The following is a 20,496-nucleotide window of genomic DNA, read 5'->3' as shown; positions in this document are numbered from 1 at the left end:
GACTCTCAACCACTGCGCCACCAGGGAGGCCCTATCTTAAACTGCAAAAGGGACTTTGCAAATGTGATTAGTTAAGGACCTTGAAATGGAGAGATTATCCTGGATTATCTGGGTGGGCTTAATATAATTACAAGGGTCCAAATGAAAGGGAGGCCAGTGGGTCCAAGTCACAGAAAGAGACATAATGATGGAAATAATAAGGGGTCACAAGGCAAGGAATGTGGGCAACCCCTACAAACTGGAAAAAAAGAGGAAGTGGATTCTCCCTTAGAGCCTCCAGTAAGAACACAGTCCTGCCAACACCTTGATTTAAGTCCCATGAGACCCACTTCAGACTTCTAACTTCCAGAATTTTCGGATAATAAATTTTTGTCAGTAATTTGTTACAGCAGCAATAAGAACCTAGTACAGATATGAATGCAAAGCTGGTTCTCATTATCTCATTTATTAATGCAATAAATATGTATTGAGAGCTTCTCTGTGCTGGACACTGTTCTTGGCTCTAGAGACTTTTTTTAAAAAGACACAAAGTCTATGGGCCCTTGGAGCTCACATTCTAGTGGATGCAGACAATAAACAAGTGAATGTCTAATGTATCAGATGACATAATATGTCAGGTAAGTCCTATAGCTAAAATAAATCAAAGTAATGATGAGAAGGAGGGATGACGTTATACAAGATGTTTGGAGAATGCCATTCTGACAGAGTGACATTTTAGACCTACATATCTGGGGTAAAAGCATTCCAGGCAGGAGGAACAGCAAATGCAAAGGCCCTGAGGCAATAAGTGTGATATAAAAAATTGCGACTTTACTTGTGGCATAGTTGCAGGAACTACTACTGTGGTTTGTTGTCTATATTTATAATCAAAGGAAATGCTACTTTTGTGTTAGAGCTTAGTGATTTTTTTTCTTCCTTTTCTTCCTTTTCAAATTCACACTGAATTTGGCTTAAGTCCTTCCTGATAGAAAGACTTCCTTGGTGGTCCAGTGGGTAAGGCTCTGCGTTCCCAATGCAGCAGGCACAGCTTTGATCTCTGGTCGGGGAACTAGATCCCACATGCGTGCCACAACTAAGAAGCCTATGTGTCACAACTAAAAGATCCCGCATTCCACAACTAAAGATTCTACATACTGCAATGAAGATCCTGCGTGTTGCAACTAAGACCCGGTGCAGACAAAATAAATAAATATTAAAAAAAATTCTGGTAGAATCAAGGCATTTACTTAATTTTTAGAAACAAATAGTACTGTAGTAAGTTAAAGTAGGAGGACACTGTCCTCCTCAAATCCCTAGAAACTCCCTCTTTTCAATTCAATTCAAATTTTAAGTACCTACAGAGACCTTCAAATGCCCAGTGTGAGCAAGTAAAACAACAAAAGTAATAGGAAGTCAGTGACAACATGTAAGTAAAGCAAGGATTCTGATCATTGTTAAAGGAAAATCTGCCCTCTAACTTAAAACTGGACATATTTGTGTCCTAGATCTAATGAAATCAAATCAAGATGGGGGCGGGGCGGGAGGAAAAGAAGTAGATACGATTTGCAAACAGGACAACAGTGACATCTAGTGGGAGCTATGTGGCACAGCACTTCGACTAGCTACCAATATACGCTGCAGATAGAAACAAGCACAGAAAGACACAATCATTAAACATTTATTGAGCACCTATTATAGACTAATATCTCCTTAGGCCCAGGCCAACAGCCCACTCATGCACTTTTCCCTCCCCTGGCTCCGTCCCACACAATAATGGCCTCATGGGTACACACCTAAGCCAAGTCCCAGATACAGGGACTACTCTTCCCTTTCACAGACTGGCTGATTGAAGATTTAGTGCCAAAGTAAAAAAGTCAGGCAGATATGAGATGACCAAACCCAGGCAAGGGATATTTGTCCATGAAAACAAAGAAGAATGTGTGCATTGAAGTAGGTTATAATATTGGAGACCTGGGGTGGAGTCATTCAATTCCCCACAAACTACTTCCATGTTCTCTCCCCCTTCAATCATTCCTCTTGCCTTCCTCCAACAAACCCAAAGTTCCTCAGAGGTAGGAAGAGAAGGAAAGAAGAAGTAAGATGGACAGGATTTGCAAGAAAGTGAGGTCCCGGGGCCACTGCTCAGACCTAGAGGAGCACGCACTTCTGGATCCACCCTGCAACGAAGGACAGCCCGAGGCACTGCTCAGGGCAGGTTGGAGAGGCACTGGGACCTGGGTGATCAGAATGCAATGGCTGAGAATAAGCCCAGGGAGAAACATGCTTGGGGCCAGTTGTGCAGGGAATTCCTGAGTCTCAGGTACCCAGTGGAAGCCCTAAAAGGGTCTAGAAGTGGTCTCTAGGGGGCACTCCTCTAAGCCCCATGGACTTCTCAGCCAATGGGATGGACAAGGCCAGAGGAGAGCTGAGGGGCGGGAGAGGGTTCTTGCCAAGAGTTAAGGGTATCACTGCCCTTATCTGTCCTCCCTCTCTGGCATTTCCTGGTTGTGATGTTTTCATGACTGTAGCAACTCTAGACATTCACAGAGTCCACATGGAAGAGAAGTGAAAGAGATCAACCACATCTCTCTAACAGCACTCTGTGGTACAGCACTTATACTTCACTGGACACAGGAATCACCTGGGATCTTGTTAGAATGCAGATTCTGATTCCGTGGCTCTGCTGTGGGAAACAAGAACCTGCATTTCCAGCAACTCCCAGGTGATGCTGATGCTGCTTATCCGTGGACCACACAGAGTAGCAAGTCGAGAGCAGACATAATTTTTTTCTGCCCAGCATCTCATTATTTTGGAGAACCCATCCCACTCCCATTCCATAAGAATCCTCCTCAGTCCATGTGATTCACTTGAGTCTGGTTCCACCCTCCCAAGAGTGGGCACCTGCTCCCACCAGACTGATGGGAAGACTTCCCAGGACATTGTCAGAACTTTTCAGCATTTCCAACTGTGCAGTCATAAAGGGCATAGAGAAGGTCATCCTTTTCACCAAGTTGAGTCAGCCTGAGAATAACACCATTGTAGAAGAAAACAGAGCCAAGACAAGGTGAGAATGAGACAGGGCTCTGATGAAATCCCAGGTCCAGCCATGCCGCTCGACATCTCAGTTATGACCAACATACTCCTTTTGTCCTTGAGCTAGTTTCAGATGGTTTCTTCACTTCCTGATTTCACTCTTGAGACTAGTGAAAGATACAGACAGCAGCTGATTTCAAAACGGAGACATTGCTCCCATTTCAAAGGGCCATGCCTTCCAGAAGCCTTCCCCAACCCCTCTTTTTTTTTTTAAATTTAGTTATTTATTCGTTTTTTTTTTAATTTTTGGCTATGTTGGTTTTTATTGCTGCATGCGGGTTTTCTCTAGTTGCTGAGAGCAGGGGCTACTCTGTTGCAGTGTGTGGGCTTCTCATTGCGTGGCTTCTCTTGTTGTGGAGCAAAGGCTCTAGGTGCGTGGGTTTCAGTAGTTGTGGCACATGGGCTTCAGTAGTTGTGGCTCGCAGACTCTAGAGCGCAGGCTCAGTAATTGTGGCACACAGGATTCGTTGCTCCACGGCATGTGGGATCTTCCCGGACCAGGGCTCAAACCCATGTCCCCTGCATTGGCAGGCAGATCCTTAACCACTGTGCCACCAGGGAAACCTCCTGCATTGAAACCCACAGTTCTGGGAGTTCTCTGGTAGCCTAGTCATTAGGATTCCAGACTTTCGCTGCTACAGCCTGGGTTTGGGGAACTGAGATCCCACAAGCCATGCAGTGTGGTCAACAAATAAAAAGAAACCCACAGTTCTAACAGCCCAGGGCCTCTCATTTAAAACTTTTTATTTACAGTAAAATTTGTAATCCCATTTATAAAGCATTTTCCAGTTGCAAAGCCTCTTTCAGATACATAGTCAACACAAAGCTAAACTGCCTGGGTTCAAAGCCCACTTTGCCCCTTCTAAACTGTATGGTGTTGGGCCAGTTATTCAGCTTCTTTGTGCTTCCATTTCCTCATCTATAAAATGGGGATAATTACAGTTCTTTACTTAAGGCTGCCATGATATTTGGTTGGCTAATGTATGTTAAGTTCTTAGAACAGTACTCAGCACATGGTAAGATCTGTATAAGTGCCTTCTATTACTATTACTAAAGTTATTGTTGTTATTTTATCCCAAAACAACCTCTCAGAGTAGTTATTATTGTTTTTATCCTTATTCCCATTTTATAGATGAGGAGACTGAAAATGATTGTGTGGCAAATTCATTTAGTGAACAACGTTGTTGAGATAATTTCAAGTCTTCTGATTCTATATCCCCATCAACAAGCAATCTTCCCCAAACTGTAATGTGTGGACTCTTCTAATGCTGTCATATTATTTAGCTATTTTATTACTATACCTATTTTATGTCTTCTTATTAGCTAAATTGTAATCTCCTTGGTGCTAGAAACTCTAATTAATACATCTTTAAAATCCCTCAGCAAGGGATGTCCCTGATGGTGCAGTGGTTAAGAATACTCCTGCCGATTGGTTCAAGATGGCAGAGTAGAAGGACGTGCTCTCACTCCCTCTTGTAAGAACACCAGAATCACAACTAACTGCTGAACAATCATCGACAGGAAGACACTGGAACTCACCAGAAAAGATACCCCACATCCAAAGACAAAGGAGAAGCCACAATGAGATGGTATGAGGGGTGCAATCACAGTAAAATCAACTCCCATAACTGGTGGGTGGGTGACTCACAGACTGGCGAACACTTATACCACAGAAGTACACCTACTGGAGTGAAGGTTCTGAGCCCCACATCAGGCTTCCCAACCTGGGGGTTTGGCAATGGGAGGAGGAATTCCTATAGAATCAGGCTTTGAAGCCTAGTGGGAATTGATTGCAGGACATTGACAGGATTGGGGGAAACTTGCATTGGAAAAATGCAAGAGAGGTATTCATTGTGGCCGTGGAAGCCACAGGGCAAGACCCAGTCTCAAACTGGGCTCAGAAAAAGAGAGACATTTCTTTCAAGTAAGTACTTAGAGAAGACAAATTTTTAGAGAGCAGTGAGACTGGAGTCCAGAAAGCCCTTCCAGAAAGCTCTGCCTTTTCTAAAATAATCTCAGGATCTTCTTGAGGTGCTGGAGGTCAGGGAAGTGAAACCCAATAATGATGGATTACATTCCCCACCAGCCTGGATGAAGGGGAGAAGAAGTCATGGAAGAAGGAGTGGTTTAAAATATTTTTGAAAAATTATTCATTTTAAATTTGTTAACAAATTAAAATGTATACTTGATTAAAAGCAACAGTCCCATACCTCACTCCTTGCCATCCAGTGTCTTGTTCCCAGAGGCAACTATTTCTAATTCTTTTAGCTCTTTCTCCCGGGTGTCAAGTCCATATCTCTATACAGTGGAGCCTCACTACTCGATGGTTCCATATTTGTCTACTAGCTAAAATTTATTTGTAACTCCAAAATTAATACTCAAGGTGTTTTTGTGGTAGACAACAAAAAATTTGAGTCAACTCTAACATGCTTGTGCCCAGGTGAGGTGGAGCAAGGCAGTAGTCTCCCTTCTTGTTTCAGCTCTCACACAGATGTCTTCAAAAATAATCAATAAAAAATCTATAATAGGAAAATAAAAGAGTTTTATTTGACCCAAGTTAAGGACTATGGTCAGGGAGACAGCCTCTCAGATTAATCTGAGGAACTGCTCTGGAGAAGCATGGTTTTCAGCACAGTTGTACATCTTGTCAGACAAAGAACATCAAACAAGTCAAGGATACCATCATTTCAAGGTTTCAAAAATAAACAGATCAGCATATACACAGCAAGTCAGTATGTCCTTGACACCTAGGAAGGCAGTCTTATCACTGAAGGAATACCAGCATTGGCATCACAGGAAGAGAGGCATTTAATCTTTACTGTTAATGTGGACATTCTTTACTTCTACTCAATGTACTCTTTTCTTTAATGATTAAAGCAGGTGTACACTGTATGTTTGATAGACCACAAACAGGCTGCTTAGGTTAACGTAAAATTTAAGTCAAATAATGTATAATCCAGAAACCAGACGTTCCCATACCTCAATATGTGAAATTTTCCTTCCATTATTTCTCCCTTCTGATTGCAAATCTTTCAATAGAAAGCACTGATGATCAAAATATTTGTCCCTCAATGCCAGGGTAGTTGCTGCCTGCCCTGGGTCCATCGTGTCCCTCAGTGTTAGGCTTCCTTTTTTGTTGTTTATACATGTACAGAGATTTGCCTAAGAGGGAGGTGGCCCATCATTCAAGCAGAGTCCCTGCACTGAGTAAGGCTGCAGTGGAGTGAGCCTGAGCGCAGCTGGAGCCAAGTAGAGCACAGCCTCAGCATGCAGCAGAGACACTGACCCTGCCCAGCCCTGCCCCTGAGGCAGACCTGGCAAGGAGGAAGATTGCCAGGTGCTCTCCATTCAAAGCCATGTCATCTGTGGCTACGTGGGCAACTGGGCGGCCACGCTCCCGCTACAGGTTTTGGGGTTCAAGATTGACATAGTGAACTCTGTCCAGTTTTCAAACCACACAGGCTACTCGCACTGGAATGGCCAAGTGCTGAACTCAGATGAGCTCCACAAGCTGTATGATGGGTTGGAGCTGAACAACATGAACAAATATGACTATGTTCTCACAGGTTACATGCAAGACAAGTTCTTCCTGGCCATGGTGGTGGACACCAGGAAGGAGCTGAAGCAGCAGAACTCCAGGCTCTTGGTCATGTGTGTCCCCATGATGGGAGACAAGTGGAACAGAGAAGGTTCCATCTACCTCCCTGAGGACCTTCTTCTGGTTTACAGGGAGGAGGTCATGCCAGTTGCAGACATCATAACCCCAACAAATTTGAGGCTGAGTTGCTGAGCGGGAGAAAGATCCACAGCCAGGAAGAAGACTTAGCAGTGAGTGATGGACGTGCTGCACTTAATGGGCCCTGACACGGTGGTCATCACCAGCTCAGACCTGCCATCCCCTAGGGGCAGTAACTACCTGATCATGCCAGGGAGCCAGAGGACCCAAACCCCTGATGGCACTGTGATGATGCAGAGCATCCTAATGGAGCTGTGCAAGGTGGACACAGTCTTCACAGACACCGGGGACCTCTTCACTGCTGTGCTCTTGGCATGGATGCACAAGCACCTCAACGGGCTCAAGGTAGCCTGTGAAAATACCATATTGGCCATGCACCATGTTCTACAGCAGACCATCAAGTGTGCAAAAACCAGGACTGGGGAAGGACTGAAGCCCAGCACAACCCAGCTGTAGCTGAGGACTGTCCAGAGCAAGAAGGACATCAAGAACCCAGAGATCATCATCCAGGCCATAGTGCTGTGAGGGCCGTGTGAACCTGCCTCCTTAACACCCAGTGTTAGGTGTCTCCATTTCCATCCTTGTGAAAAATGTAACATCTGCCTTAGAGCTGTGACCAAAATTTGACATTTTTTTCATTCATGAGAAAAAAAAAGAAGAAGAAGAAGAGATTTGCCTAGTTGTCCACTTGGGGGTTGGGAGGGAGGGGGCGTCTAATCAGACATAGTGAACAAGTACAGACATATGCTAATGGGGAAACATTTTATAGGCTATACATTTTATCAATTATGTTGAATTGTCACATAAACATTGTTACACCTGCTTTTTTAAATTTTATTTTGTTTATATTTTTATACAAGTTCTTATTAGTCATCAGTTTTATACACATCAGTGTATACATGTCAATCCCAATCGCCCAATTCATCACAACCCCACCCCTGCTGCTTTCCCCCCTTGTGTCCATATGTTTGTTCTCTACATCTGTGTCTATTTCTGCCTTGCAAACCCATTCATCTGTACCATTTTTCTAGGTTCCACATATATGTGTTAATATACGATATTTGTTTTTCTCTTTCTGACTTACTTCACTCTGTATGACAGTCTCTAGATCCATCCACATCTCAACAAATGACCCAATTTCATTCCTTTTTGTGGCTGAGTAATATTCCACTGTATATATGTACCACATCTTCTTTATCCATTCGTCTGTTGATGGGCATTTATGTTGCTTCCATGACATGGCTATGTTAGACCTGCTTTTAACAGTAGGCTTAAAGCAAGTAGTGATACATGTCCTGAGTAGATTCATAGCCAGGAAAAGAATAATAATACATACTATGACAATGATAATCATTTGTAAGCAAAACGGGAAAAAACTGTCTGATCTTGTAGCCATTTCACCCTTTTGGAAAATTGTGTGTGTGTGTGCCTCTACTTCTCCAGATCTGTTGACATAAGTGCAGCAAGTAGTGGGAGCAATAACATAAATGCTTCCTTATTTAACCAACAAAAATATGAGGCAATGGGCTTCCCTGGTTGCGCAGTGGCTGAGAGTCCACCTGCTGATGCAGGGGACACGGGTTCATGCCCTGGTCCAGGAAGATCCCACGTGCCACGGAGTGGCTAGGCCTGTGAGCCATGGCCACTGAGCCTGTTTGTCCAGAGTCTGTGCTCCACAACTGGAGAGGCCACAACAGTGAGAGGCCCATGAACCAAAAAAAAAAAAAAAAAACGAGGCAATTCTGTTATCTAATATTATATGGGCTAAGGAATTTAGGGATGTCTGTTATGCTACAATGCTTTTTTGCAGTTTCCTCAACTATTTGACCAATGGTGGGTGATAGATTTCTAATCATATCTCTGTTTACACATACTCCTGCATTAGGAACTAAGATTGCCAAAAGATTTTGTCATGAGGTATCTTGGTATCTTGCTAACATAGATCTCTTGACTCTGTAGTGAAGAGAGAAAGGAAGTTCATCTACTTACTTATATATAGACAATGGAGTAACATATTATCCTAGTAAAAATAAACCTGTTATTTGCCAGCTAGTAAGACTATGTGCCCATCTTTAGAAAGGTGGATCAATTCCAATACCACATGAAGACAAAACATGGGGGTGCACAAGTGATCCCTCCTAGAGTGCCCTCATTGATAGCTTCATCAGTTGGAAGTTTTGTTAATACCATATTAAATCATGGGTCATTTCTCTTGTAGCCTTTCCAAAAGCTATCTGTATGGTATTTGATGTAAGGGAGTTGTTGGCATAATTTTCTTGTGTTTTTCTCTTTAAGACATTTGTTAATTAAGTAAGGAACAGACTGAGGTGTCCTAGGGTAAGTTGTGTCAGGTCTCTAAGGATCATGGATAGTATCAGACAAAGGAGAGACAAATTAATATGTTAAAGAATTTGAACCTGAAAGGTTAAGCCAGAGGGAGGTCAGTCAAGGTGGGTGGTAACATTAGAAATATCTGAAAAGTCATGATATAGGTGTTAGGAGGGGCCAAACTGGTCTTGTACTGATGGAGGAATTTGATGACAAATCCAACAGTCAGTTAGATTGCCCCCAGGAGCTATACTCTGTGACAACTTTACTAAAGAATTTTCTTTCCATTTTGAACATTGCAGCAAAAGTATAGCTAGAAGTAAAACAAATTTCAATTTTGATAGGGAGATAAGTATTTGGTAAACAGTGCAATTGAATTAATAAGATGAGTCTTACAGGCCCAGTCCAGATTCTTGGGTCAGCTGTCTACCATTGCTGTCATCTTTTTGTCCTGGTGTGGATGTCATCTGAGGTCAGAAGTCCTTTCTATAGAACAGTCAGGTGCAGAGGTTTTCTTAAGTCAGAAATATTAATTCAAGAGTCAATTCCCATAAGTTTCACTGTACATGAGCTACTTAAGAACACCTGATAAGGATCCTTTCATCTAGGTTGAAGAGTCCTTTATATGATGTCTTTTCCAGTAAGCATGATCTCCTGGATGCAGGTCATGTGGCATCTGATCTTCATTCAAAGATAGATTACTGTGATCAGCTTCAGAAGCAAGTTTAGAATATCCTTTCAATAATTCAATAGACTTTACAATAATGTAACATAGCAACAAAGAGGCATCTTGGATGTAGGTAGTAAATAGAAAACCTTGGTATATATAAAACTTCAATGTCTACAAAGATATATTAAGGACAAATGATTTTTCTCTCTAAATTATCTTCATTTTGCACCAAATATAGTCAAATTAAGACTGATTTATTTGTAAAAATAAGTCTGATTTCAATAAACTTGGCCTGATTATTTACATAAGTGGAATTGATCCTATAGGTTCTTTTAAATTTGGCTTTGCTGGAACTTTTCATGAAGAATCTCAAATTGAACTTTTAAAAGTCCTCTCAAGACCAGGAAAGCCATGCCAAGAACTTGCCATCAGATTCTGCCTGCAATACCTACAGATTTAGGTGTATACCTCTCTTCTTGAAGTCTAAAATATCTTGAGGTTCCTGCACCTGCCAGGAAGTGGCCTTCCTTATTCACCTGGAAATGCTGCTGGGAACCTAAGAGTTTCCAATTTCTGGAGGGATCAAGTAGAGAGGAAAGATAAATGCTTCAATCTGCTTATAAAGATATAATTTACAAAATTTCTGTGAGTTATAATTAGCTTAAGAGGAGAGGTTCCCTTATGTCTGGAAGAAAATTACAGGCCAATATCACTGATGAACATAGATGCAAAAATCCTCAACAAAATACTAGCAAACAGAATCCAACAGCACATTAAAAGGATCATACACCATGATCAAGTGGGGTTTATTCCAGGAATGCAAGGATTCTTCAATATACACAAATCAATCAACGTGATACACCATATTAATAAATTGAAGGAGAAAAACCACATGATCATCTCAATAGATGCAGAGAAAGCTTTCAACAAAATCCAACACGCATTTATGATAAAAAAAACTCTGTAGAAAGTAGGCACAGAGGGAACTTTCCTCAACATAATGAAGGCCATATATGACAAACGCACAGCCAGCATCCTCCTCAATGGTGAAAACCTGAAACCATTTCCACTATGATCAGGAACAAGACAAGGTTGCCCACCCTCACCACTCTTATTCAGCATAGTTTTGGAAGTTTTAGCCACAGCAATCAGAGAAGAAAAAGAAATAAAAGGGATCCAAATCAGAAAAGAAGAAGTAAAGCTGTCACTGTTTGCAGATGACATGACACTATACATAGAGAATCATAAAGATGCTACCAGATAACCACTAGAGCTAATCAATGAATTTGGTAAAGTAGCAGAATACAAAATTAATGCACAGAAATCTCTTGCATTCATATACACTAAAAATGAAAGATCAGAAAGAGAAATTAAGGAAACACTCCCATTTACCTACAAAAGGAAGCAAAAGACTTGTACTCAGAAAACTATAAGATACTGTTGAAAGAAATCAAAGACCACACAAACAGATGGAGAAATATACCATGTTCTTGGATTGGAAGAATCAATATTGTCAAAATGACTATACTACCCAAAGCAATCTACAGATTCAATGCAATCCCTATCAAATTACCAATAACATCTTTCTCAGAATTAGAAAAATTTTTTTTACAATTTGTATGGAAACACAAAAGGCCTCGAACAGCTGGGGCAATATTGAGAAAGAAAAACAGAGCTGGAGGAATCAGGCTCCCTGACTTCAGACTATATTACAAAGCCACAGTAATCAAGACAATATGGTACTGGCACAAAAACAGAAAAATAGATCAATGGAACAGGTTAGAAAGCCTAGAGATAAATCCACTCACCTGTGGTCACCTAATCTATAACAAAGTAGGCAAGAATAGACAATGTAGTAAAGACAGTCTCTTCAATAAGTGATGCTGGGAAAACTGGACAGCTACATGTAAAAGAATAGAATTAGAACACTCCCTAACACCATACACAAAAGTAAACTCAAAATGAATCAAAGACATAAATATGACTGGACACTATAAAACTCTTAGAGGAAACTACAGGCAGAACACTCTATGACATAAATCACAGTAAGATCTTTTTTGACCTACCTCCTAGAGTAATGAAAATTAAAACAAAAATAAACAAATGGGACCTAATTAAACTTAAAAGCTTTTACACAGCAAAGGAAACCACAAACAGGACAAAAAGACAACCCTGGAATGGGAGAAAATATTTGCAAACAAAGCAACTGACAACAGATTAAGCTCCAAAATATACAAACAGCTCATGCAGCTCAATATCAAAAAAACAAACAAACCAATCCAAAAATGGGCTGAAAACCTAAACAGACATTTCTCCAAAGAAGACGTACAGATGGCCAACCAACATGTGAAAAGATGTTCAACATCACTAATTATTAGAGAAATGCAAATCAAAACTACAATGAGGTATCACCTCACACCAGTCAGCACGGACATCATCAAAAAAAAAACTACAAACAGTAAGGGCTGGAGATGGTATGGAGAAAAGGGAACCCTCCTGAACTGTTGGCGGGAATGTAAATTGATACAGCCACTATGGAGAACAGTATGGAGGTTCCTTAAAAAACTGAAAATAGAACTGCCATAGGACCCAGCAATCCCACTCCTGGGCATATACCCAGAGAAAATCATAATTCCAAAAGATACACACACCCCAATGTTCATTGCAGCACTATTTACAATAGCCAGGACATGGAAGTAACCTAAACATCCATCAGCAGAGGAATGGCTAAGGAAGATATGGTATATATACAATGGAATGTTACTCAACCATAAAAATGAAAGAAATTGTGTCATTTACAGAGACATGGATGGACCTAGAAACTGTCACACAGAGTGAAGTAAGTCAGAAAGAGAAAATCAAATATCCTATATTAAAGCATATATGTGGAATCTAGAAAAATGGTACATATGAACCTATTTGCAAAGCAGAAATAGAGACACATGTATGGAATAAATGTATGGACACCAAGGGGGGAAAGGGAGTGGGATGAATTGGGAGATTGGGATTGACATATATCCACTATTGAATCTAAGTATAAAATAGATAACTAATGTGAACCTACTGTATAGCACAAGGAACTCTACTCAGTGCTCTCTGGTGACCTAAATGGGAAGGAAATCCAAAAAAGAGGGGTTATATGTATACATATAACTGATTCATTTTGCTGTACAGCAGAAACTAACACAACATTGTAAAGCAACTATATCCCAATAAAAATTTTAAAAATAAAAAGTAAAAAGAAATATTTGATTTGAGAATTCCCTGGCAGTCCAGTAGTTAGAACACCATGCTCCACTGCAGGGGGCATGGTTTTGATCCCTGGTTGGGGAAATAAGATCCCACATGCTGCGTGGAGTGCCCCCCCCGAAAAAGAAAGAAATATTGATCTGTAAGTGCTAATATTTAAGTCAACTAGTAGAGCTCTTTTACAAATTAATTTTTATATCATCTGGAGGTAGAAACATCATATTTATAATGTGCACACAGACATACATACATCCAGCTAGACACAGAGTTCTCATAGTTTTCCTGCTTGAGTTTTAAAAGGCCTCTTTTCCCTTTTTTTTTTTTTTTTTTTTAAGTTTTAGGTTCTACTAATTGAGCCAGGGCTGTAGTCTCAGGCAATGTGGGCTGTTTACATTTCAAGGACATGATAAGAGTTATAATTTCAAATATTCTCCTAGGAGTGCTTTTGTTCTCTCAGGGTCAGAATTTTAAAAAGATGTTTTATCAAGGCAGCTTATTCCAAATGTGCACACAAAAATAAAAACAGTTTTGGAATGTCAAAAGTGTCCCATCCTGGCCATTGTAGGGCTAGATAAGTACCTGCAATTATTAGTTCTGTACCAAATGTACATGAACCTAAGTGGAGTTCCAGTGGGTGGCTGCCCGTCCAGGAGCTGGTAGGCATTAAAAGCACAATTTTCCACCCTTATTTTTGTTTTTTTAGTTTCATTTTACTATAAAGGACAAATATTTCCAATTTTAAGCCACTTTTTAAAAACAGGTCAGCCAACTCAGTTCACTCCAAAGTTCCTTCTAGGCTTTTCCTGCCTAGAAATTCCCTCTAGGTTCTCTGCTTAGTAACTTTCCCCTAGGTTCCTTCCACTAGGAAATGTACCAGCTTGTTATCTTAAGACTCCAAGTCTTAAGATAACAAACAGCTCAAGTAAAATTCATGGACTGTCACTTAATGCAAGGAGACCCAGATATCAGGAAAAACTCACTGAAGCACCTGAAAGGTGCTGTGAAGCTGGAGGAGCTCACGGGGCCCATGCTTTGTACCAAGCGCTGGTCCAAAGTAGACTCCAGGCAATTTCAGGTGGATTTCTCTGACATACTACGGGCTATGCCAAGCAATGTCAGTGGAAATAATCAATAAACAATCTATAATAGGAACAGAAAAGAGTTTTATTTGGCCCAAATTGAGGACTATAGTTGGGGAGATAACCTCTCTGATAATCCTGAGGAACCACTCTGGAGAAGCATGATTTTTAGCACTTTTACATCTTGTCAGAACAAAGAACATCAAACAAGTCAGGGATATATTCTTTCAAGGTTTCAAAAATAAACAGATCAGCACAGCACGTACACAGCGAGTCAATAAGTCCTTGGCACCTGGGAAGGGCATCTTATCATCGAAGGAATACCAGCACTGCCATCCCAGGAAAGGAGGCATTTAATCTTTATTTTTAATACGGACATTCTTCTAATCAATGCACCCTTTAATGATTAAAGCAGATGTTTGATAGACCACAAACAGGCTGTTATATTGATAGTTTAGCATAAAGTTTAAGCTAAATTGTTTATAAGCCAGAATGATTTCCCCATACTTCAATATGTGAACATTTCTTACATTACAGAGATGACCAGAGGATGGAGATCAGTGGGCAGTGCGGTGTCCTGCAAAAAGCTCCAGCTCTGGGGTCACTTGGATGTAGTATGAATCCCAACTCTGGCATCTATTAGAGGAACAGCCTAGGGTTAGTCACTTAACACTTCTGAAATTCAGAACATTTTTAAAAATAGGATCTACAAGGATGAGTTTTTTCTAAATTTAAGATTATGATCTTCTTCCGGGTAAGATGGCGGAAGAGTAAGATGCGGAGATCACTTTCCTCCCCACGGATACACCAGAAATACAGCTACACGTGGAACAATTCCTACAGAACACCTACTGAATGCTGGCAGAAGACCCCAGACCTCCCAAAAGGCAAGAAACGCCCCCACATACCTGGGTAGGGCAGGGCGGAGAGATTCCCGTGCGGAGGATCGGTGCTGAGCGGCACTCACCAGCCCAGGAGGCTTGTCTGCTCACCCGCCGGGGTGGGCGGCACTGGAAGCTGAGGCTCGGGCTTCGGTCGGAGCGCAGGGAGAGGACTGGGGCTGGCGGCGAGAACTCAGCCTGAAGGGGGCTGGTGTGCCACAGCTAGCCGGGAGGGAGTCCGGGAAAACTCTGGAGCTGCCGAAGAGGCAAGAGACTTTTTCTTCCCTCTTGGTTACCTGGTGCGCGAGGAGAGGGGATTAAGAGCGCTGCTTAAAGGGGCTCCACAGACAGGCACGAGTCGCGACTGAAAGCGCGGAGCCCAGTGACGGGCATGGGACGCTGGGGCTGCTGCTGCCGCCGCCAAAGGGCCTGTGTGCGAGCGCAGGTCACTGTCCACACTGCCCTTCCAGGAGCCTGTGCAGCCCGCCACTGCCGGGGTCCCGGGATCCAGGGGCGGCTTCCCTGGGAGAACGCACGGCGCGCCTCAGGCTGGTGCAATGTCACGGCAACCTCCGCCGCTGCAGGCTTGCCCCGCACTCCGTGCCGCTCCCTCCCACCCGGCCTGAGTGAGCTAGAGTCCCCGAAGAGGCTGCTCCTTTAACCCTGTCCTGTCTGAGCGAAGAACAGACGCCCTCCGGCGAACTACACGCAGAGGCAGGACCAAATCCAAAGCTGAGACCCAGGAGCTGTGAGAACAAAGAAGAGAAAGGGAAACCTCTCCCAGCAGCCTCAGAAGCAGCAGATTAAAGCTCCACAATCAACTTGATGTACCCTGCATCTGTGGAATACATGAATAGACAACAAGTCATCCCAAATTGAGGAGCCAGGAGTCAGTGCTGTGCCTCTGAGGTAGGAGAGCCAACTTCAGGACACTGGTCCACAAGAGACCTCCCAGCTCCACATAATATCAAATGGCGAAAAGCTTCCAGAGATCTCCATCTCAACACCAGCACCCAGCTTCACTCAACGACCAGCAAGCTACAGTGCTGGACACCCTATGCCAAACAATTAGCAAGACAGGAACACAACGCCACCCATTAGCAGAGAGGTGGCCTAAAATCATAAAAAGTCCGCAGACACCTCAAAACACACCACCAGACGTGGACCTGCCCACCAGAAAGACAAGATCCAGCCTCATCCACCAGAACACAGGCACTAGTCCCCTCCACCAGGAAGCCTACACAACCCACTAAACCAACCTTAGCCACTGGGGACAGACACCAAAAACAACAGGAACTACGAACCTGCAGCCTGAAAAAAGGAGACCCCAAACACAGTAACATAAGCAAAATGAGAAGACAGAAAAACACACAGCAGGAGAAGGAGCAAGATAAAAACCCACCAGACCTAACAAATGAAGAGGTAATAAGCAGTCTACCTGAAAAAGAATTCAGAATAATGATGGTAAAGATGATCCAAGATTCTATTTCCCAGATCCAAAATCTTGGAAATAGAATAGACAAAATGCAAGAAACAGTTAACAAGGACCTAGAAGAACTAAAGATGAATCAAGCATCGATTAAACGCACAATAAATGAAATAAAAAATACTCTAGATGGGATCAATAGCAGAATAACTGAGGCAGAAGAACGGATAAGTGAGGTGGAAGATAAAATAGTGGAAATAACTGATGCAGAGCAAAATAAAGAAAAAAGAATGAAAAGAACAGAGAACAGTCTCAGAGACCTCTGGGACAACATTAAATGCACCAACATTCGTATTATAGGGGTTCCAGAAGAAGAAGAGAAAAAGAAAGGGACTGAGAAAATATTTGAAGAGATTATAGTTGAAAACTTCCCTAATATGGGAAAGGAAATAGTTAATCAAGTCCAGGAGGCACAGAGAGTCCCATAAAGAATAAATCCAAGGAGAAATACGCCAAGACACATATTAATCAAACTGTCAAAAATTAAACACAAAGAAATCATATTAAAAGCAGCAAGGCAAAAACAACAAATAACACACAAGGGAATCCCCATCAGGATAACAGCTGATCTCTCAGCAGAAACTCTACAAGCCAGAAGGGAGTGGCAGGACATAATTAAAGTGATGAAGGAGAAAAACCTGCAACCAAGATTACTCTACCCAGCAAGGATCTCATTCAGATTTGATGGAGAAATTAAAACGTTTACAGACAAGCAAAAGCTGAGAGAGTTCAGCACCACCAAACCAGCTTTACAACAAATGCTAAAGGAACTTCTCTAGGCAAGAAACACAACAGAAGGAAAAGACCTACAATAACGAACCCAAAACAATTAAGAAAACGGGAATAGGAACATACATATCAATAATTACCTTAAATGTAAATGGACTAAATGCTCCCACCAAAAGACACAGATTGGCTGAATGGATACAAAAACAAGACCCATATATATGCTGTCTACAAGAGACCCACTTCAGACCTAGAGACACATACAGACTGAAAGTAAGGGGATGGAAAAAGATATTCCATGCAAATGGAAACCAAAAGAAAGCTGGAGTACCAATTCTCATATCAGACAAAATAGTCTTTAAAATAAAGACTACTAGAAGTGACAAAGAAGGACACTACATAATGATCAAGGGATCGATCCAAGAAGAAGATATAACAATTGTAAATATTTATGCACCAAACATAGGAGCACCTCAATACATAAGGCAAATAGTAACAGCCATAAAAGGAGAAATCGACGGTAACACAATCATAGTAGGGGACTTTAACACCCCACTTTCACCAATGGACAGATCATCCAAAATGAAAATAAATAAGGAAACACAAGCTTTAAATGATACATTAAACAAGATGGACTTAATTGATATTTTAGGACATTCCATCCAAAAACAACAGAATACACATTTTTCTCAAGTGCTCATGGAACATTCTCCAGGATAGATCATATCTTGGGTCACAAATCAAGCCTTGGTAAATTTAAGAAAATTGAAATTGTATCAAGTATCTTTTCCGACCACAATGCTATGAGACTAGATATCAATTACAGGAAAAGAGCTGTAAAAAATACAAACACATGGAGGCTAAACAATACACTACTTAATAACGAAGTGATCACTGAAGAAATCAAAGAGGAAATTAAAAAATACCTAGAAACAAATGACAATGGAGACACGATGACCCAAAACCTATGGGATGCAGCAAAAGCAGTTCTAAGAGGGAAGTTTATAGCAATACAATCCCACCTTAAGAAACAGGAAACATCTCGAATAAACAACCTAACCTTGCACCTAAAGCAATTAGAGAAAGAAGAACAACAACATCCCAAAGTTAGCAGAAGGAAAGAAATCATAAAAATCAGATCAGAAATAAATGAAAAAGAAATGAAGGAAATGATAGCAAAGTTCAATAAAACTAAAAGCTGGTTCTTTGAGAAGATAAACAAAATTGATAAACCATTAGCCAGACTCATCAAGAAAAAAGGGAGAAGACTCAAATCAATAGAATTAGAAATGAAAAAGGAGAAGTAACAACTGACACTGCAGAAATACAAAAGATCATAAGAGATTACTACAAGCAACTCTATGCCAATAAAATGGACAACCTGGAAGAAATGGACAAATTCTTAGAAATGCACAACCTGCCAAGACTGAATCAGGAAGAAAGGGAAAATATGAACAGACCAATCACAAGCACTGAAATTGAAACTGTGATTAAAAATCTTCCAACAAACAAAAGCCCAGGACCAGATGGCTTCACAGGCGAATTCTATCAAGCATTTAGAGAAGAGCTAACACCTATCCTTCTCAAACTCTTCCAAAATATAGCAGAGGGGGGAACACTCCCAAACTCATTCTAAGAGGCCACCATCACCTTGATACCAAAACCAGACAAGATGTCACAAAGAAAGAAAACTACAGGCCAATATCACTGATGAACATAGATGCAAAAATCCTCAACAAAATACTAGCAAACAGAATCCAACAGCACATTAAAAGGATCATACACCATGATCAAGTGGGGTTTATTCCAGGAATGCAAGGATTCTTCAATATATGCAAATCAATCAACGTGATACACCATATTAACAAATTGAAGGAGAAAAACCATATGATCATCTCAATAGATGCAGAGAAAGCTTTCGACAAAATTCAACACCGATTTATGATAAAAACCCTGCAGAAAGTAGGCATAGAGGGAACTTTCCTCAACATAATAAAGGCCATATATGACAAACCCACAGCCAGCATCGTCCTCAATGGTGAAAAACTGAAACCATTTCCACTAAGATCAGGAACAAGACAAGGTTGCCCACTCTCACCACTCTTATTCAACATAGTTTTGGAAGTTTTAGCCACAGCAATCAGAGAAGAAAAGGAAATAAAAGGAATCCAAATCGGAAAAGAAGAAGTAAAGCTGTCACTGTTTGCAGATGACATGATACTATACATAGAGAATCCTAAAGATGCTACCAGAAAACTACTAGAGCTAATCAATGAATTTGGTAAAGTTGCAGGATGCAAAATTAATGCACAGAAATCTCTGGCATTCCTATATACTAATGATGAAAAATCTGAAAGTGAAATCAAGGAAACACTCCCATTTACCATTGCAACAAAAAGAATAAAAAATCTAGGAATAAACCTACCTAAGGAGACAAAAGACCTGTATGCAGAAAATTATAAGACACTGATGAAAGAAATTAAAGATGATACAAATAGATGGAGAGATGTACCATGTTCTTGGATTGGAAGAATCAACATTGTGAAAATGACTCTACTACCCAAAGCAATCTACAGATTCAATGCAATCCCTATCAAACTACCACTGGCATTTTTCACAGAAGTAGAACAAAAAATTTCACAATTTGTATGGAAACACAAAAGACCCCAAATAGCCAAAACAATCTTGAGAACGTAAAATGGAGCTGGAGGAATCAGGCTCCCTGACTTCAGACTATACTACAAAGCTACAGTAATCAAGACAGTATGGTACTGGCACAAAAACAGAAAGATAGATCAATGGAACAGGATAGAAAGCCCAGAGATAAACCCACGGACATATGGTCACCTTATCTTTGATAAAGGAGTCAGGAATGTACAGTGGAGAAAGGACAATCTCTTCAATAAGTGGTGCTGGGAAAACTGGATAGAGACATGTAAAAGTATGAGATTAGATCACTCCCTAACACCATACACAAAAATAAGCTCAAAATGGATTAAAGACCTAAATGTAAGGCCAGACATTATCAAACTCTTAGAGAAGAACATAGGCAGAACACTCTATGACATAAATCACAGCAAGATCCTTTTTGACCCACCTCCTAGAGAAATGGAAATAAAGACAAAAATAAACACATGAGACCTAATGAAACTTAAAAGCTTTCGCACAGCAAAGGAAACCATAAACAAGACCAAAAGACAACCCTCAGAATGGGAGAAAATATTGGCAAATGAAGCAACTGACAAAGGATTAATCTCCAAAATTTATAA

The 20,496-nt window shown here is 41.0% G+C and overlaps 1 pseudogene; it reads left to right on the top strand.

Moving 5' to 3' along the window:
• Positions 1 to 2,079: 2,079 nt before the first annotated feature.
• LOC132477004 (pyridoxal kinase-like) lies at positions 2,080 to 7,333 on the top strand (annotated as a pseudogene).
• Positions 7,334 to 20,496: the final 13,163 nt, after the last annotated feature.

The sequence above is a fragment of the Mesoplodon densirostris genome, chromosome 16, assembly GCF_025265405.1.
Source record: "Mesoplodon densirostris isolate mMesDen1 chromosome 16, mMesDen1 primary haplotype, whole genome shotgun sequence".
NCBI lineage: Eukaryota > Metazoa > Chordata > Mammalia > Artiodactyla > Ziphiidae > Mesoplodon > Mesoplodon densirostris.
Note: the sequence above shows the minus strand (reverse complement) of the source record. Positions and strands in the feature narration are given on the sequence as shown.